This window comes from Arvicanthis niloticus, chromosome 3 (genome assembly GCF_011762505.2).
Source record: "Arvicanthis niloticus isolate mArvNil1 chromosome 3, mArvNil1.pat.X, whole genome shotgun sequence".
NCBI classification, from domain to species: Eukaryota; Metazoa; Chordata; class Mammalia; order Rodentia; family Muridae; genus Arvicanthis; species Arvicanthis niloticus.
The window spans coordinates 52,243,900-52,259,567 of NC_047660.1; the positions used below are offsets into that span (position 1 = coordinate 52,243,900).

The window sequence follows — 15,668 nt, forward strand, 5'->3', positions numbered from 1 at the left end:
TCTGGAGGGGGGGAAATCATTTGTGCTTATTTCCAAATGAAAGAGTGTTTCATTCATCCACTTTCCATGTAGTGGCTTTGATCTAAAAGAAAGAAAGAAAGAGAGAGGGAGAGGGAGAAAGAGAAAGAAAAAAAGGAAGAAAGAGAGAAATGCAAGAAAACTTCAAATTCAGGCATTCAGCTGGTTTATACTAGTTTATACTGCTGTCTTAGTTAAGGTTTTACTGCTGTGAACAGACACCATGACCAAGGCAACTCTTATAAAGACACTTAATTGGGACTGGCTTACAGGTTCAGAGGTTCAGTCCATTATCATCAAGGTGGGAACATGGCAGCATCTAGGTAGGCATGGTGCAGGCAGAGCTGAGAGTTCTACATCTTCATCTAAAGGCAGCTAGCAGAAGACTAACTTCCAGGCAGCTAGGATGAGGGTATTAAAGCCCAAACCCACAGTGACACACTTACTCCAACAAGGCCATACCTACTCCAACAGGGCCACACCCTCTAATACTGCCACTCCCTGGACCAAGAAGATAATTTTTGAGAGTCTCTTCTCTCTTTCCACTATGTGAGTCCTGGGGATTGAACTCAGTTTATGAGTGCCTCTATACACTGAGTCATCTCTGTGCCCCAACTTATCCTTTGAAATGAAATGAAAAAAAAATCTACCACAACTGCCTTGCGTATTTTTAAATTTTTTAAATTTTTTAAATTTTTTTATGCCTCTGTGTGTGTGTGTGTGTGTGTGTGTGCCATATGAAGCTGGAGCCTCCAAGTTCATTCCTCCAGTCTGAAGGCTGTTATCTAAACTAATAAACACACTGAGTGGCCCCAGCCCAGGATGTGTCCTCCCATCCTCTCCTGAGTGAGTCCTTCTTGGTTTCCAGGTGAGAGTCTCCTGAGTCACTGGGGACACTGACACCCTGGATCCAGGATAGACAGAGTCTGAGTATGTTCAACAGTTTATTTCACTACCTACTTCTACTGATGAATGTGTTCACTGCACAGCGGCCAGAGAAAATCTAATTTGTGGCTGATGTGACTCCTTAATGTTATCTGCTTCCTGCAGAGACCACTAATGAGCTCCTAGCACTGCACTGTTGAAGTATCACATGGCTATTTCATTCAGAAATTCTTACTAGCTTTTTACACGGGTGTTTAAGTGTGTTTAGGGTTTTCAGAATAAGCAGAGTTGAGGTTTTACATAGCTAGGAAAGTTCAGATAGATAGATAGATAGATAGATAGACAGACAGATAGATAGATAGATAGATAGATAGATTGATTGATTTTCATTTCATTTCAAAGGATAAGTTGGGGCAAAGAGATGACTCAGTGCATAGAGGCACTCATAAACTGAGTTCAATCCCCAGGAGAAAGAGACTGTAGAAAGAGACTCTCAAAAAATTATCTTCTGGCTGCACACATACACACACACACACATACACACACACACACACACACACAGAAAGAGAGAGACAGAGACAGAGACAGAGACACAGAGAGAGACACAGAGAGAGAAAGACACAGAGAGAGAGACACACAGAGAGAAACACACACATACACATACAGAGAGAAAGCAAGAGAAACACACACACACACACACACACACACACACACACACACGCCCTAAAGTCTGTTGTTTGCAGAATTTCAGGAAACTATTCAATTTGGCTGTTAAAGGAGAGCTGTACTTCAGTAGGAAGCTGGAAACTGTGTCAGTTCTTCTGTTCCAGGTGTCCTCTTCATCCCTCCGGGCCTGCTCTTCCTCCTTGCTCCCAGAGCCTTTAGAGGTGGGTGTATGTGAGGAGCCTACAGAAGGCGGCTATCATCCTTGCAGCCATCTTGAGCAGTATATCCTGACAAGAGACTTGCTTACAACAGCCTACAACAGCTGAGCACACTCTGATAACATCTTGTTTTAGATACCCAGGATCTTCCCTTGGTTGTGTGAGACTTAAAGGTGTGATTTAGAGCCGAGACTTAAAGGCGTGACCTAAAGGTGTGATTTAGAGATAAGACTTAAAGGCGTGGCTTAAAGGCGTGGCTTAGAAGTGAGACATATAAAAGGCGAGAGGCAGACAGAAGAAATTATTAGACACTAGGGATTAGTAGGCACTTGAGACTCGAGACAGGCAACTAGGATTTAGACACTTGAACTTGGATGAGACTTGAGACTAGAACTTGGAACTGGAAACTTGGAACTTGGAGGCACTAGGTACTAGGAACTAGGGACCAGGAACTCAAGACTTGGGACTTGGACTAAGAAGAGAGACTGAAGAATAAACGGGATTGAATCACACTCTGTCTGGTCTCCATTCTTCGAGTCCATCCTCACTCTCTCTCTCTCTTGCTGAACCCCGACCCAAAGACCAGAGCAGCTTGGGGCAGTGAGGGTTCCAACACTGATAGAACGGTCCCCAACATTTTGGCCCCCAAACGTGGGGTAGTGTGGTTCTCAACAGGTGTATTTAACTCCTCGTGCTGCTATTTGTAGCCTGAAAAGCACATTTGCACCTGTAACTTCTTGGGAGTTTGGAGATCAATATTCTCTGCTTTGATCCTCCAGTGTCTGGTCCCTTCAGCCATTCTTCTTTATGGCAGGCAGGGCTACAAGCGGAGTGTGGGTAAAAGATACTGGTGAAGGATGTGGAGGGGGAAAACTGAAGGTGAGCAGAGATGCCACTCAAGAGTGGAGGAAGGGAAAGCTGTCTCTGTGTCCATCACCACCACCCTCTGCTCTCTCTCTGTCTCTGTATCTATCTCTGTCTCTCTTTGTCTCTCTCATGTACATGCACCTACACACTTTTCATATCACAAACAGCAGCATAAGCAGTAAAATAACATTTTAAAACAACCCTGTGGTGGCCACTGGTGAAGGTCAGCAATTCTCACAGGCCTCATGTGTCAATGAGGGCCATAGTGAGCTCATCCTTCCTCATCAAGATACAATGTTCTAACATCACCATTGGCAGACGAAACATTTTTTCAAAGCCAGTATCATCTGCTTTATTTTTTATCAAATATTCAGGTTGACAAAAACCAGCAATGTATTTTGAGGGTTTTTTAAAAAAATTGTATGGGGATGGGGGGTACGTGCATACCCATACAGTGCTTTCTGAGGCCTAGGGCTGGAGTTACAGCCTGTGTGGGTACTGGGGTCTGAACTCCAGTTCTCCGGAAAAGCAGACCATGTTTTGTTTTGTTTTGTTTTGTTTTGTTTTGTTTTTGTTTTGTTTTGTTTTGTTTTGTTTTTTGTTTTTTGTTTTTTTTTTTTTTGTTTTTTGTTTTTTGTTTTTTTTTTTTTGTTTTTGTTTTTTTTGAGACAGGGTTTCTCTGTATAGCCCTGGCTGTCCTGGAACTCACTCTGTAGACCAGGCTGGCCTCGAACTCCACCTGCCTCTGCCTCCCAAGTGCTGGGATTAAAGGCGTGTGCCACCACCGCCTGGCGCAGACCATGTTCTTAACCATGGACCCACATCTCTAGCCCCTGTTTGTTTTGATAGACTCTTACATAATCCAGGCTACTTTGAACTCACAGTGTAGCTGAGACCTGAATCCCTGATCCTCAGCCTTTGCCTCCCAAGTGAAGGGATTGTAGGAATTCACAGCTTGCTGAGATGCAATAGATTTTTTAATCCCCCCCAGTACTATCTTGAATTTGATTTTTAGAATGGTAGAGGTATAATAAAATGTATCAGTTTTCACATTAAGTATTAGCCCAGAGAATGGCAGACTGTAACAGATGGGTCAGATTCAGCCCACTTACTGTTCCTGGACATTCTGCAAGCTGAAGATGGTTTTCAATTTTTCAAATGGCTGAAGAGGGGAGTGCATTGAAAGAAAAATTTTGTGACATGTGCAAATTATATAAAATTCAAATCCGGTGTCTATAAATAAAACTGTATTGGAGCACAGCCATGCACAGGCCTGTTATAGCATCCATGGCTTCTTCTGCATGGCATGATCAAAATGGAGTATTTGTAACAGAGACCATGTGTCCCACAAAGCCTAAAATACTACACTATGCTCCTTTCTAGGAAAAGTTTGCTGGCTTCAATGGCAGCCTATTAAAATTAGCAACAACAAGAATCAAGATGTTGCTTGCATATTAATAGATCTGCATGAGCCAAGTACATGGTTCCACAAAGCATAAGCAAACTTCAGGCAAGAATGGGAGGAATAATTACCCTGTCTTGAGTTTTCTCACTCACAAAGAAGCTCAAACATGTAGCAGGAGTGAATGAGTTGCAGCCTCCTCAGGAAGTCAGGAGAAGCCACGCACGAGCAGTAGAGATTTCCAAATTGTGTCGTGTGAACTCCAAGATGCCTGTAAAACACTCTCCCGTTGTTTTCTGTCAGCCGCTAGCATCTTCTCCTTGGAGCGGAAAAGGGAAGAAACGAGGTAGGAGAAGAGCAAAATATTGCCAGCTAACTGTGTATCATCCTCTTCCACTTCAGCCCTGCCTTCACTGAGTGACACTTCAATCTCCAGACAAGTCAGCGGTCAAGATTCCTGACACCACCCACCCCCCCACCCCCAGCCTCACCAGTTCTTCAGTTATTGTCTGGAAAACTTTACACAGGTCTCAGCCACTCAGCCAGTAGTGGGCGGGTCTAAGCCACACAGCCAATGGTGGGCGGGTCTTTATGAAAGACTGGCAGGTGGTACCTTTGTCCAAACCCTCTAGATCTGGCTCTAAACTGGTGTTGTTTGAAAGAGTTGTGGAACATGTACGACAGAGGTTCTCGACCTGTGGGTCATGACCCCTTTAGGAATCGAATGACCCTTTCACAGGGGTCAGCTAAGACCATCAGAAAACACAGATACTTGCATTATGATTCAGTTGCAAAATTATAGTTATGTCATAGCAATGAAAATAAGCTTTTCTTTCCTTAATTACGTCTTGCCAGGTATGTTGTCACAGCTAGGAGAAAAGCAGGTAGTGAAGAAACCTCATCAACTTGACCTGCAACTGGTCCCCAGCAGATCCACAGTCCCTAAGGAACTGAAGAGGCCCTGCATGCCAATGGAACTTTACTTCTGTGTTTGGGAACCCTGATGTCCACCTAAGGCAGAAGACTTTGGGTTACACTTGTTTCCTCTAGAATTTTTGGCCCTAATCATGTTTAAAATGGTCATCCATGGCAACTCCCAAGAAATAGACAACCCCTGGAAAGGCAACAAATGAGGGACACATGTATAATTGAAGGATAAAGAATGCTGTGTTTTCTGAAATCTACAACACTTTTGTTTTTTTGGTTGAGAGGTTTCCCATAGTAGAAAGTCTCATCTGAGGATTTAAGAATGTTTCAAGTATAACTCTAGGGATAAAGAAACCGCTCAGTGGTTAAGAGCGCTGACTGATCTTTGCAGAGAATCCAGGTGGGGTTTCCAGCACCCAGATGGTAGTTCATGGCTGTCTGTAACTCCAGTTCCCAGGATCTGATTTCCCCATCTGGCCTCTGGACACTGTATACACATACAAACAGACACATACATATACAATAAATAAATAAACTAATTCATTTCAACAAAACTATCTTAGTTAGGGTATTACTGCTATGAACAGACACCATGACCAAGGTAGCTCTTATAAGGACAACATTTGATTGGGGTTGGCTTACAGGTTCAGAGGTTCAGTCCATTATCATCAAGGTAGCATCCAAGCAGGCATGGTGCAGGAAGAGCTGAGGGTTCAACATCATCTGAAGGCTGCTAATGGAAGACTGAGTTACAGGCAGCAAGGATGAGGGTCTTAAAGCCCATACCCACAGTGACACACCTACTCCAACAAGGCCACATCTCCTAATAGTGCCACTCCCTGGGCTAAGCATATACAAACAATCACAAAAAAGTTATCACTACTGACTACTTTAGCCAAATGATTATAGGTTCAGTGATAAGCAAGCTCCACCTCTTTCTGCCACATTCATTGATGTTCTTTTAAAAAGAGCTTAGGAAGCCATTTGCTCTTCCTCCATCCATCTCCCAGAAACTGGCTTACAGCTGCTGTCCCTCACCAGCATCAGGACAGGCAAGACTCCATTCTTACACAGGCAAAACTGACAAGAAAACTTTTAGAGTAAAATAACTTTGTTTTAATCTCGTAGGTGTTTTTAAGTGACTGCCTAAGGAACAAGACATGGCCAGTGAGATGAACTGTGAACACAGCCAGTCATTGCAAGTAACAAACAGCCCCACCCTACCAATGACTCCTTTCTTGCTAAACCAGAAACAGCCACAACTGGCCTGGCTCCCCAAGCCAGAACATTGGCTTGATGACTGTAATTAGAGAACTAGATAAAAATTAGTCTATTCTATATATGATTTTCTGTGTATAACACTTAAAATGACCAAATCATACACAGAGAAAAGACGGACTGGAGCTCTAGCTCGGAAGAACGCTTGCCTAGCATGCACAAAGCCATAGGCTCAAATGCCAGCACCACATAAACCACGAGTAGTGGCACATACCTGTGACCTCAGCATTTGGGAGGCAGTGACAGAAAGATCAGGACTTTGAGATTGATTACCACCTGCTGAAGGTTGAGGGGAGGCTATGAGATATGACTCTAAAAGAAGAAAAGTAAGTTTCTCTTTGGCTTGATTGCTTTTACTGTTGACTTGATATGGCCTAGAGTCTCCTGCGAATGGAGCCTCCACTGAAGGATTGCTCAGATTAGAGTGGCCTGTGGCCGTGTCTGAGAAGGATTGCTGTGGGATACCTGCCAAGGTAGCTTCACAATAGCTGTGAGGAAACACCATGGGGTGGGGTGGGGGCGGGGGAAGCAAGCTTAGAAGGAAAGGCTTTATTTGGCTTACACTTCTACATCATAATTCATTACTGAAAGACGTCAGGACAGGAACCTGTAGGCAGGAACTGAGGCAGAAGCTATGAAAGAATTCTGCTTTCTAGATTGTTCCCCATTAAGAAAATGCCCTACAGGCTTGCCTACAGCCAGACCCTATCAAGGCATTTTCTCATCTGAAGAGCCCTCCTCTCCAATGACTCTCTAGTGTGTCAAGTTGATACAAAACCAGCCAGCCAAACCTGTTTCCCTCTGTGGTAGTCATTTTCAATTGTGGTGATAAAATGTCATGACCAATACAGCTTATAAAAGAACATGTTTAATTGGGCTTATAGTATCAGAGGATTAGAGTTCATGGTGGTGAGGCAGAGGTGTGGAAGCAGGAAGAGCTGAGAGCTCACATCCTGACTCAAAAGCATGATGCCGAGGGCGCACCAGGAATGCCAGGAGTTTTGATACTTTAAATTCTGTCCCCAGTGACATACCTCCTCAACAGGGACACGCCTCCTAACCCTTCCCAAACAGCTCCACCAACATAGTATCCAAATCTATGAGCCCATGGGAGTTCTCATTCTATCCACTACTTTGCAGGCCCTGACCCCATAGACTCATAGCCATATCATAACAAAATGCATTCAGTCCACTTTGAAAGTCTCCATGGTCTTTTAGTCTCCAGGATGTTGACAAGTCCAAAGTCTCTTCTGAGACTCAAGGCAATCTCATAACTAACTGTAATTGCCTGTTAAAAATCAGAAAGCAAATTGCATATTTCCAGCATACCACAGACGCTGGACAAAGGCAAGACCAAAGTCCAGCAGGGCAAAGTCCAACTCCCATCCAAATCCGTTCCATGTCTGAGGTCAAAGAGCTTAGGCAGCTCCACCCTTCCAGCTTTTCTGACTACAATCCATTTTTCCCTTGGGCTGGTTCCACTTCCTGTGTGCAGCTCTCCTTGGCAGGCATCCCACAGCTCCGGCCTCTATAATGTCTGGGGGTCTTCGACACAATACAGGCTTCACCTTCACAGTTTCGTGCAACAGGGGCCTCCTTCTGTGGCATTCCTTAGCCATGAAGAAGATTTTGTGACCCTTCTACTTCTGTGTTCATCATGACTCCAAAGCTGGGACCACATGGGCAACATTATTGAGTCCTGCTGCAGAGTCAGGTGGACCTGACCCCTGACCCTTTGGGCTACATTTGCAGCAGCTTTCGTGTGCTGGGTCTTGGTAGAAACAGCAAATCCCTCAGGCCTTTTCTTTTTGCAGGTTGAAAGATTGTCTGAGTGGAGTCTTGCCCTGAAGCTGCTCTCCCTTTATTTTAATACAGATGAGGGCTCTCCTTAATTTTTTTATTTCTTTCAGCACAAGCCTTGGCTCCAACTTGACATTTCCCTAGGCCCTCTGTCTCCTCGAACTGGACATTCTGCATGTCTCTTGTTACACTTGCTATTTCTCATTGCAGACCTGTGTAAGAGTGACTACCAACCAAGTGTCAGAGTCAATATTAGGCTGCCTTAAAAATCTTCTTCACCAAAGAACTTAGTTCGTTGCTTTTCAATTTGGCATCAGACAATTTCTAAGGACAAAGACAGAAACAGCCAAAATATGACAAGAATGGTCTCTAGTCCAGTTGCTATTTAGCCTAGCTTTTCAGACTACGATATATTTTTCTCTTGGGCTGGTTCCACTTCCTGTGTGCAGCTAATATACTCCACTGAAACTTCTCAGTATGGGCCTTCATAGTCTATATAGAGACTTCATGTGGACACTTTCCTAGTCCAAGGTCCCAGTCTCCCAGATTCCTCTGTGTAGTCAGATCTGTCACATTTTCTGTCCTAGTTATTTGTCTATTGCTGTGAAGAGACATTATGACCAACAAAACTTACAGAACGAAGTTCATTGGGAGCTTATAGTTTCAGACAGTCAGTCAATAATCACCATGGCGGAAGGCACGAAGCACTGCTTCAGGCAAGCAAGCATAGTGTGGTAACAATAGTTGAGAGCTTAGATTCTGAGGCAACAACTGAGAGGGAGAGAGAGAGAGAGAGAGAGAGAGAGAGAGAGAGAGAGAGAGAGAGAGAGAGAGAGAAAAGAGCGCTCTAAACTGGGAATGGCATGGCCTTCAATCCTGTCCCCAATGACACACTTCCTCCAACAAGGCCACACCTCCTAATTCTTCTCAAACAGCCCCAACAACTGAAGACTAAACATTCAAATATATGAACTGGTGGGGGCATTCTCACTTAAACCACCACACCACTAAACACCTCATCTTGGCCTAACATAATCGCTGTACAGCAAGAGCTCCATAGCAACTGGCTGACAGAAGGGAGAAAGGAAGGAAGGGAGGGAAGAAAGAAAGAAAAATATGGATAACCAACATTTAAGAGAGAGGTTTGCTTTGTCTTGTGGTTTCAGAGGTTTGGGGATGTGTGGCTTGGTTCTCTTGCTTTGGGCTTGTGATAGCACATTACATCATGGTAAGAACATGCCAGGGAACTGTTCATCTCATCACAACTAGGAAACAAAGACACAGGAAGAGCTTGGGTCCCAATGTCCTGTTCAGGGGCATGACTTCAATGACCTAACTTCCTTCCATTAGGCCCTACCTACCATTCCGTTCACTACCTACCAGTAATGCCACAGGTTAGGATCCAAACCTCAACACAGAGTCTCTCAGAAACAGTCTAGATCCAAACTATAGTCACTCTACTGCAACCATTCTCAGAAAGCTGGCATTGGCCTTCAGATGAGCCAGGTCCTCTCACACAAAGCCTTGTATCTAACAAAGGGTTGAACATTTCACATAACCTATGGAACATTTTACAGGAATAGAAAAAAAATGGCTGCAAGAAAAGTTCATCACACCACTGTAAAGTCAAGAATTGGTGCTTGATTTTCGCAACCAGATTGGAGCTTTGTTTGTTTGTTTGTTTGTTTTTCAAGACAGGGTTTCTCTGTGTAGCCCTGGCTGTCCTGGAACTTGCTAAGTCAGAGATTCACCATCCTTCTACCCCCTGAGTGCTGGGATTACAGGCATGCATCATCACCACCTGGCAAATTGGGGCTCATTTAAAGACGTGTGGCGTCATAGACTCTGAAGAAAGACTCTGAGGACAAGGAAGCAGGAACAATAGAGGTGGCTGATTAGAAAACAATATATGTAACACTTCCTGCCTTTTTATGCAGAAAAAATCAATATTTGAGTGTTCCTAGCCAGATAAATGTCAGTGAGAAGCAAGAAGATAAACACAGTGTTATTCCAGATTCCCATGTGGGAAGTGCAGGGGCCTTGCACTGGGATCCGTTATTTCATTGGATGCTGAAATCCAGCTTTAAGGTCTGGGAGTTCAGTTTGACACAGAGGATGTGCTAAACATTTGTCAAGCCTGAGTTCAGCTGGAGCACTGCAGGGATGAGCCTGCAGTCCTCAGGAGGAGACAGTGCTCAGCAGGCGAATAGCAGAAAACCATTTCAATTCATTTCAATTCATGAATGGGTGTGTGTGTGTGTGTGTGTGTGTGTGTGTGTGTGTGTGTGTGTGTGTGAATGTATACACATATTGTTTGGCTTGCTGGCTTTAATTTTGAGCCTAGAAAGGATCTTTTCTCAGGCTGGAGAGATAGCACAGTGGTTAAGAACAAGTACATTACTGACTGCTGTTGCAAAGAACCCAAGTCCAAGTCCAATTTTCAGCATTCACACAACAGCTTACAACTGCCTTAATTCCAGTCCCAGGGTCTCTCTCTCTCTCTCTCTCTCTCTCTCTCTCTCTCTCTCTCTCTCTCACACACACACACACACACACACACACACACACATCTTTTAAAAGAAAAATAAATGTTAAAAATAAAATCTCCCTTGTCAATTCTTTATACTGCCTGTGCCTATTGTAAGCCAGGAATGGTAGTAATAGCAGTGCCCAACACGACACAAAAATAAAGGCTCCCTGACTGGCTGTGCTTCCCAGGCCACAGTAAGCAGAGAGTAACCAACAGAAGCTGCAATTTTAAGATTTACTCATGTGGACTAGCCCTGCAGGTTTCCAGAGACAAGGCACTATTTGTAGGACGTTAACAGCATTTCACTTCCAGAGGTCTCCCCCAGGCCTGAGGACTGGTTGTCTGAAAATTTCAGCCCTAACACACCTTGTATCTCTGTAAGAAATGTTTTGTAATGTTCCTTTACTAAAGTTAAATCAATATGCTACCTACATATAAGTTTTAGTATATGTAAATAAGAACATATAAAATAATACATATTTGGGTGTGTGAATATCCGGACACAGTTGTATTACAAAACATCCTGTGTCAGATGCAAGCAGCCATGTTGCTTGAGAGAGTTATCAGTGCAGACTAGTACATTTCTTTCTTACTATCACTCAAACAGCAGGCATGGGGCTATATCTGTGGTGGTGGCAACTTTCCTACAAGCTGTCAACAAAACAAAGGCCAAACACTGTATCCTCTCACCTGAAGTACCTAGAACTCACAAGCTCACAGAGAATGAAAGTAGACCAGAGGACCCTGGCTACAGGAGGCAGGACAGGAGTTCCTGATTACTGGCTACACTGGAAGTTTGGAGTCATGGGAAAGATTTGGAAGTTGAAAGTAGCGGTGGTTGCATAATATTCTGAATGCAATTAAAGCAATCCAGTCACTGATGCTGCTCACTTAGAAATGACTAAACGGGGCCTGAAATATTGTATAAATTTTGTTGTAATAAAAGCTTCATCTGGCCACGGTGGTAAATGCAATTCCAGCTCTTGGAAAGAGACTGAGGCAGGAGGATTACAAGTTTCAGGTCAGCATGGGCTCCATAGAAAGAGTCTGTGGGAAGATAGGAAGAAAGGAAGGAAAGAAGGACAAAAAGAAGGAAGGGCCTTAAAAAAAAAAAAAACTCGTTTGTAAATAAAATGATAAAATGTAGCTGGTCCTAGCTCCGGACTATTCAAAGCAAAAGTCGAAAAAAAAAAAAAAAAAAAAGTGGAAATGGTGGGAAGAAATGAATGAGAGGCAAAGGAGGGTGGGAGAGAGAAAAGAGGGACTTGCAGAAACTCCTTTGTGCTCATAAATAGAGCTGGTGCTAACTCTGAGAATTAATGCATGGCATTCACCTACACGAAGGTCCAGCGGGGTATCTGAAAACCTTCCAAGACCATTCTTCATGGTCTGGGACTATCCTACAGGATGTCCAGCATGGCGGGTCAGCCTACTAAATGCCAGTAAGGCTCCCCTTTATTGTGCGTGTGTGGGGGTGGGGTAGGGTGGGGTGGGGGAGCCTAGGTTCAAATTGCCTTCAAGAAAGCAGCTCCGCCCCTCTTGAGAGTTTAGGAGGCAGGAAGTGAAGAGAGAGAGCCTAGGCGGCGCCTGGGTTCTGGCCAAGGGCGTGCCTGCGGGAGCACGGGGGCAGAGGGCTCCGTAAAGGAACTAGAAGAAATCTAGATCTCCGGTAAACGGATCTAGCTGGGGGATAGGGAGTTAAAGGGAAAGGGACATATGAACTACCCGGTGAGGTTTAGTCCAGTTTTTTATCCTTAACACAGTGTCTCCTTTTCACAGCCGCAAAGCTCATTGCGCTCCCCTGCCAGACGGTGGAGCTAGAGAGCCTCGTACAGATCCCTGTCCTCTCTCTGAGTTCAGGTTTGAGGCAGGGCTGACTCAGCCCTCCTCGGATGACACAGCAGGATCGCCGACTGTCACCTGCAAGCAACAGCTTCATTTATTGAATAATTAGCTAATTTTTAATGTTTTTTTTCCATTTAACTTTAACGACCTAGTACAGGTAGGGCGGGGGCATTGGAAGGCTCAGACAGCTCAGACAGAAATCACTAAGATAAGTCAGGACTCTGACACAGACTCCTCCTAGGCAAGAAATTAAAATCTCTTGCAATCTTATAAGTGTCCCTGACAGCCCGCCCAGTGGGGTTGCGGCAGTCCCCTCCTCCTCCCTGTGGTCAGCTGGGACTTCTACTGGAGGTGGAACTCAAGTCAGTTACGCAGCGGCTCCGCCCACTTCCTATCCAATCACTGCACAGCCTTCTCCCTCCTTCCTGGCACCTGATGGTATCGATGCAATCAAGCAGGCCATCTCCAGGGTTTAAGGGCTTGGGAAGTAGTGAGTTCCACAGGATGCTAGAAGGTCCTGGTTGCAGTGGTTGTGATTCTAAAGCTGGCACTGTTAGAAAAATGTGGTTGGCTGTCATGCTGGTGGAGCTAGGTTGCTTACCTCCTGAAACTCTGTGCTCAGGTCGCACGTACAAAAGAACCGACCAAAAGCCTCTATCGTCACCTTTTCTACTTCTTTGGAGGTGGAGGCAAAAGGCCATCTGGCGCCAGTATCGTTTGGAGAACCGTTCAACCATTCCTCCCAGCGTTTGCCGGACTCTACTTTCTGGAGCCCTTGGCAGCTACCAGGCATCTCCATGACATATGTTAGATTCTGGCCGGCAGGAGCCAATTCTAACCAGTCCTTGCAACCTGAGCCCTTTCTGTACTGCAATCAATGAAATAGTGAGTTCTCTGCACTAATAATCAGGGCAGCTGCACCACCAACGTCATCAACATCATCACCACCACCACCCATCACCCACCCCCACACACTTTCACAGCATCGCACTGGATCCAGACCACACATGGCCAGGGAGGTGCCCTTGTTATGCCCATTTTACAGATAAGGAAATAGGAGGCTCAAGTCGCCTGCCTGGAATGCAGCAGAACCACTCTGAGCAAACCCCTTACAGAGGCAACCTAATTTGGTTCACGGTTTAAGGGGAGGTCACGCGCTCTGGGGAAGACACAGCAGCAGGAAGGTGAGACAGCTGGGCATGTGTTCACAGTTAATGTGTTCTCCTTTTTAAGGCACCAATCGCATTTCCAGGAGTAGGACTGATTATCTAGGCTTGGAGAACTGAGAGACCAAAGGGTAAACATTAAGTAACAGCAAAACCATATTGGCGGGGGCGGCTTCTAGGGCTTCCAGAGGAGCTAGAGCAAGGGAGCAAAGAACTGTGGACTAAGTGGGGAAGAGTAGAAGCTTGGAGGTTCCAAAGAACTAAAATCTAGGCCTTGGAAGAGGGTCTTTATAATTGAATTGTGTCACCCTAATAAAGGTAAGTGGATGTCTTTTTAAAAGATACATTTTATATTTCATGTGTATGAGTGCTTTGCCTGTGTGCATGTGATTCACATGCATATAGTGCATGCATAGGCTAGAAGAGGGTGTCAGATCCCTGGAACTGGAATTAGAAGGTTGTGAATTGCCATATGCATGCTGGAATCCAAACCCTGGTCCACATACTGCAACTGACCCTAGAGCTCAGGGCTTCAGCTAGTCTGACTGCTCAGCTTGTTCCGGGGATTCTTCGTCTCTGCCTCCCACAGGAGACGAGATTACGGGCAATCACTTTATCCGCTGAGCCATCTCCCCAGCCCCACACTTCAGCTATTGTAAGCCACCAAGCTTTTGATGCCTTTTTGTGGCAGCCAAGAGGACAGTGTTCAGCACTGCTGTGTCCAGGGAGACATCATGAGTCTGGATGTGGGAGTATAAGAACAGCCACCACCCACTGTCAGGTATATAGACTATTACTGTTTGCATGAAACCCAAAACCGGTGAGGAAAACAGATTGTTCTCGTCCTAGTTAGGGTTATCATCGCTGCAATGAAACACCACAGCCAAAACCAGCGTGGGGAGGAAAGGGTGTATTTGGCTCACACTTCCACAGCCCTGTTCGTCATTGAAGAAAGTCAAGGCAAGGAAGGAACCTGGAACCTGGAGGCAGAGCTGATGCAGAGGCCATGGAGGACTACTGCTTACTGGCTTGCTCCTCATAGCTTGTTCAGTCTCTCTCTCTCTATATATATATATATATAGATAGATAGATAGATAGATAGATAGATATAGATATAGATATAGATATAGATAGATAGATCTATATCTATATCTATATTTATATCTATATCTATCTATATCTATTTATATCTATCTATATCTATATCTATATCTATATCTATATCTATATCTATATATATATATATATATATATATAGAGAGAGAGAGAGAGAGAGAGAGAGAGAGAGAGAGAGAGAGAGATCTCACTCAGGATCACCAGCCCAGGAGTGGGACCACCCACAATGGTCCAGGCCCTCCCCTTTGAATCACTAATTAAGAAAATGCCTTCCAGTCTTATGCACAACCGGATCTTACGGAGACATTTTTTTAATTAAGGTTTCCTCCTCTCAGATGACTTTAGCTTCTGTAAGTTGACAGAAAACAATTCAATGCAACTCCTCTCTCTTGCAGCCTCCCAACCTCTTTCTCGTCTGTTTTGTGCGCAATGTCTGCCTGTGAGGGGGTGTCTATGAGGGAAGGAAGAGAGCACTGACCAAAGAGATCAGAGTTCAGGTGGGTGGGGAGCTGAGGGGCAAGCAGTTAGTAAAAGGAAGTATATGAACCTGAAGTGGTATCTCCATCTTTGCTTGTCCCGATCGACCCCAGCATCTTCTTTTACATCTAGGCAGAAATAGAAGCAATTCAACCCCAACAGCACCAACAGTTTGCTGCAGATGTCCTAACTTGTATGCGCACAATCATTACTTTAAATATAGAGTGCACTACACTGGCTGTGACGTCTGGTAATTTAACGTGCCGATAACAAAGTAAATATATGACCAATGTGACTCACGCTTTAACTGCCTTTTCTGTATGGCTTCCTTCTGTAATTCTATCACTGTTCATGCATTTAAAGGTCTCGTTTAGGAAAGAGGTCAAAGGTTTTGCTAAGGTGACAAAGGGGTTCCCTCAAAGAAGTTGTGAACTAAACCCTTGTGAGACAGTTAAAGCAGGCTCTTCTGCATA

The 15,668-nt window shown here is 44.6% G+C and overlaps 1 long non-coding RNA gene across 1 annotated transcript; it reads right to left on the minus strand.

Annotated features, from left to right (window-relative positions):
• Window positions 1-4,643: 4,643 nt before the first annotated feature.
• Window positions 4,644-15,370, minus strand: LOC143441692 (uncharacterized). Its single transcript, XR_013109309.1, has 3 exons — window positions 15,266-15,370; window positions 5,626-5,713; window positions 4,644-5,470 (listed from the first exon to the last, which is right to left on the minus strand). It is a non-coding gene; the product is annotated as an uncharacterized LOC143441692 (long non-coding RNA).
• Between the last annotated feature and the right edge of the window lie 298 nt (window positions 15,371-15,668).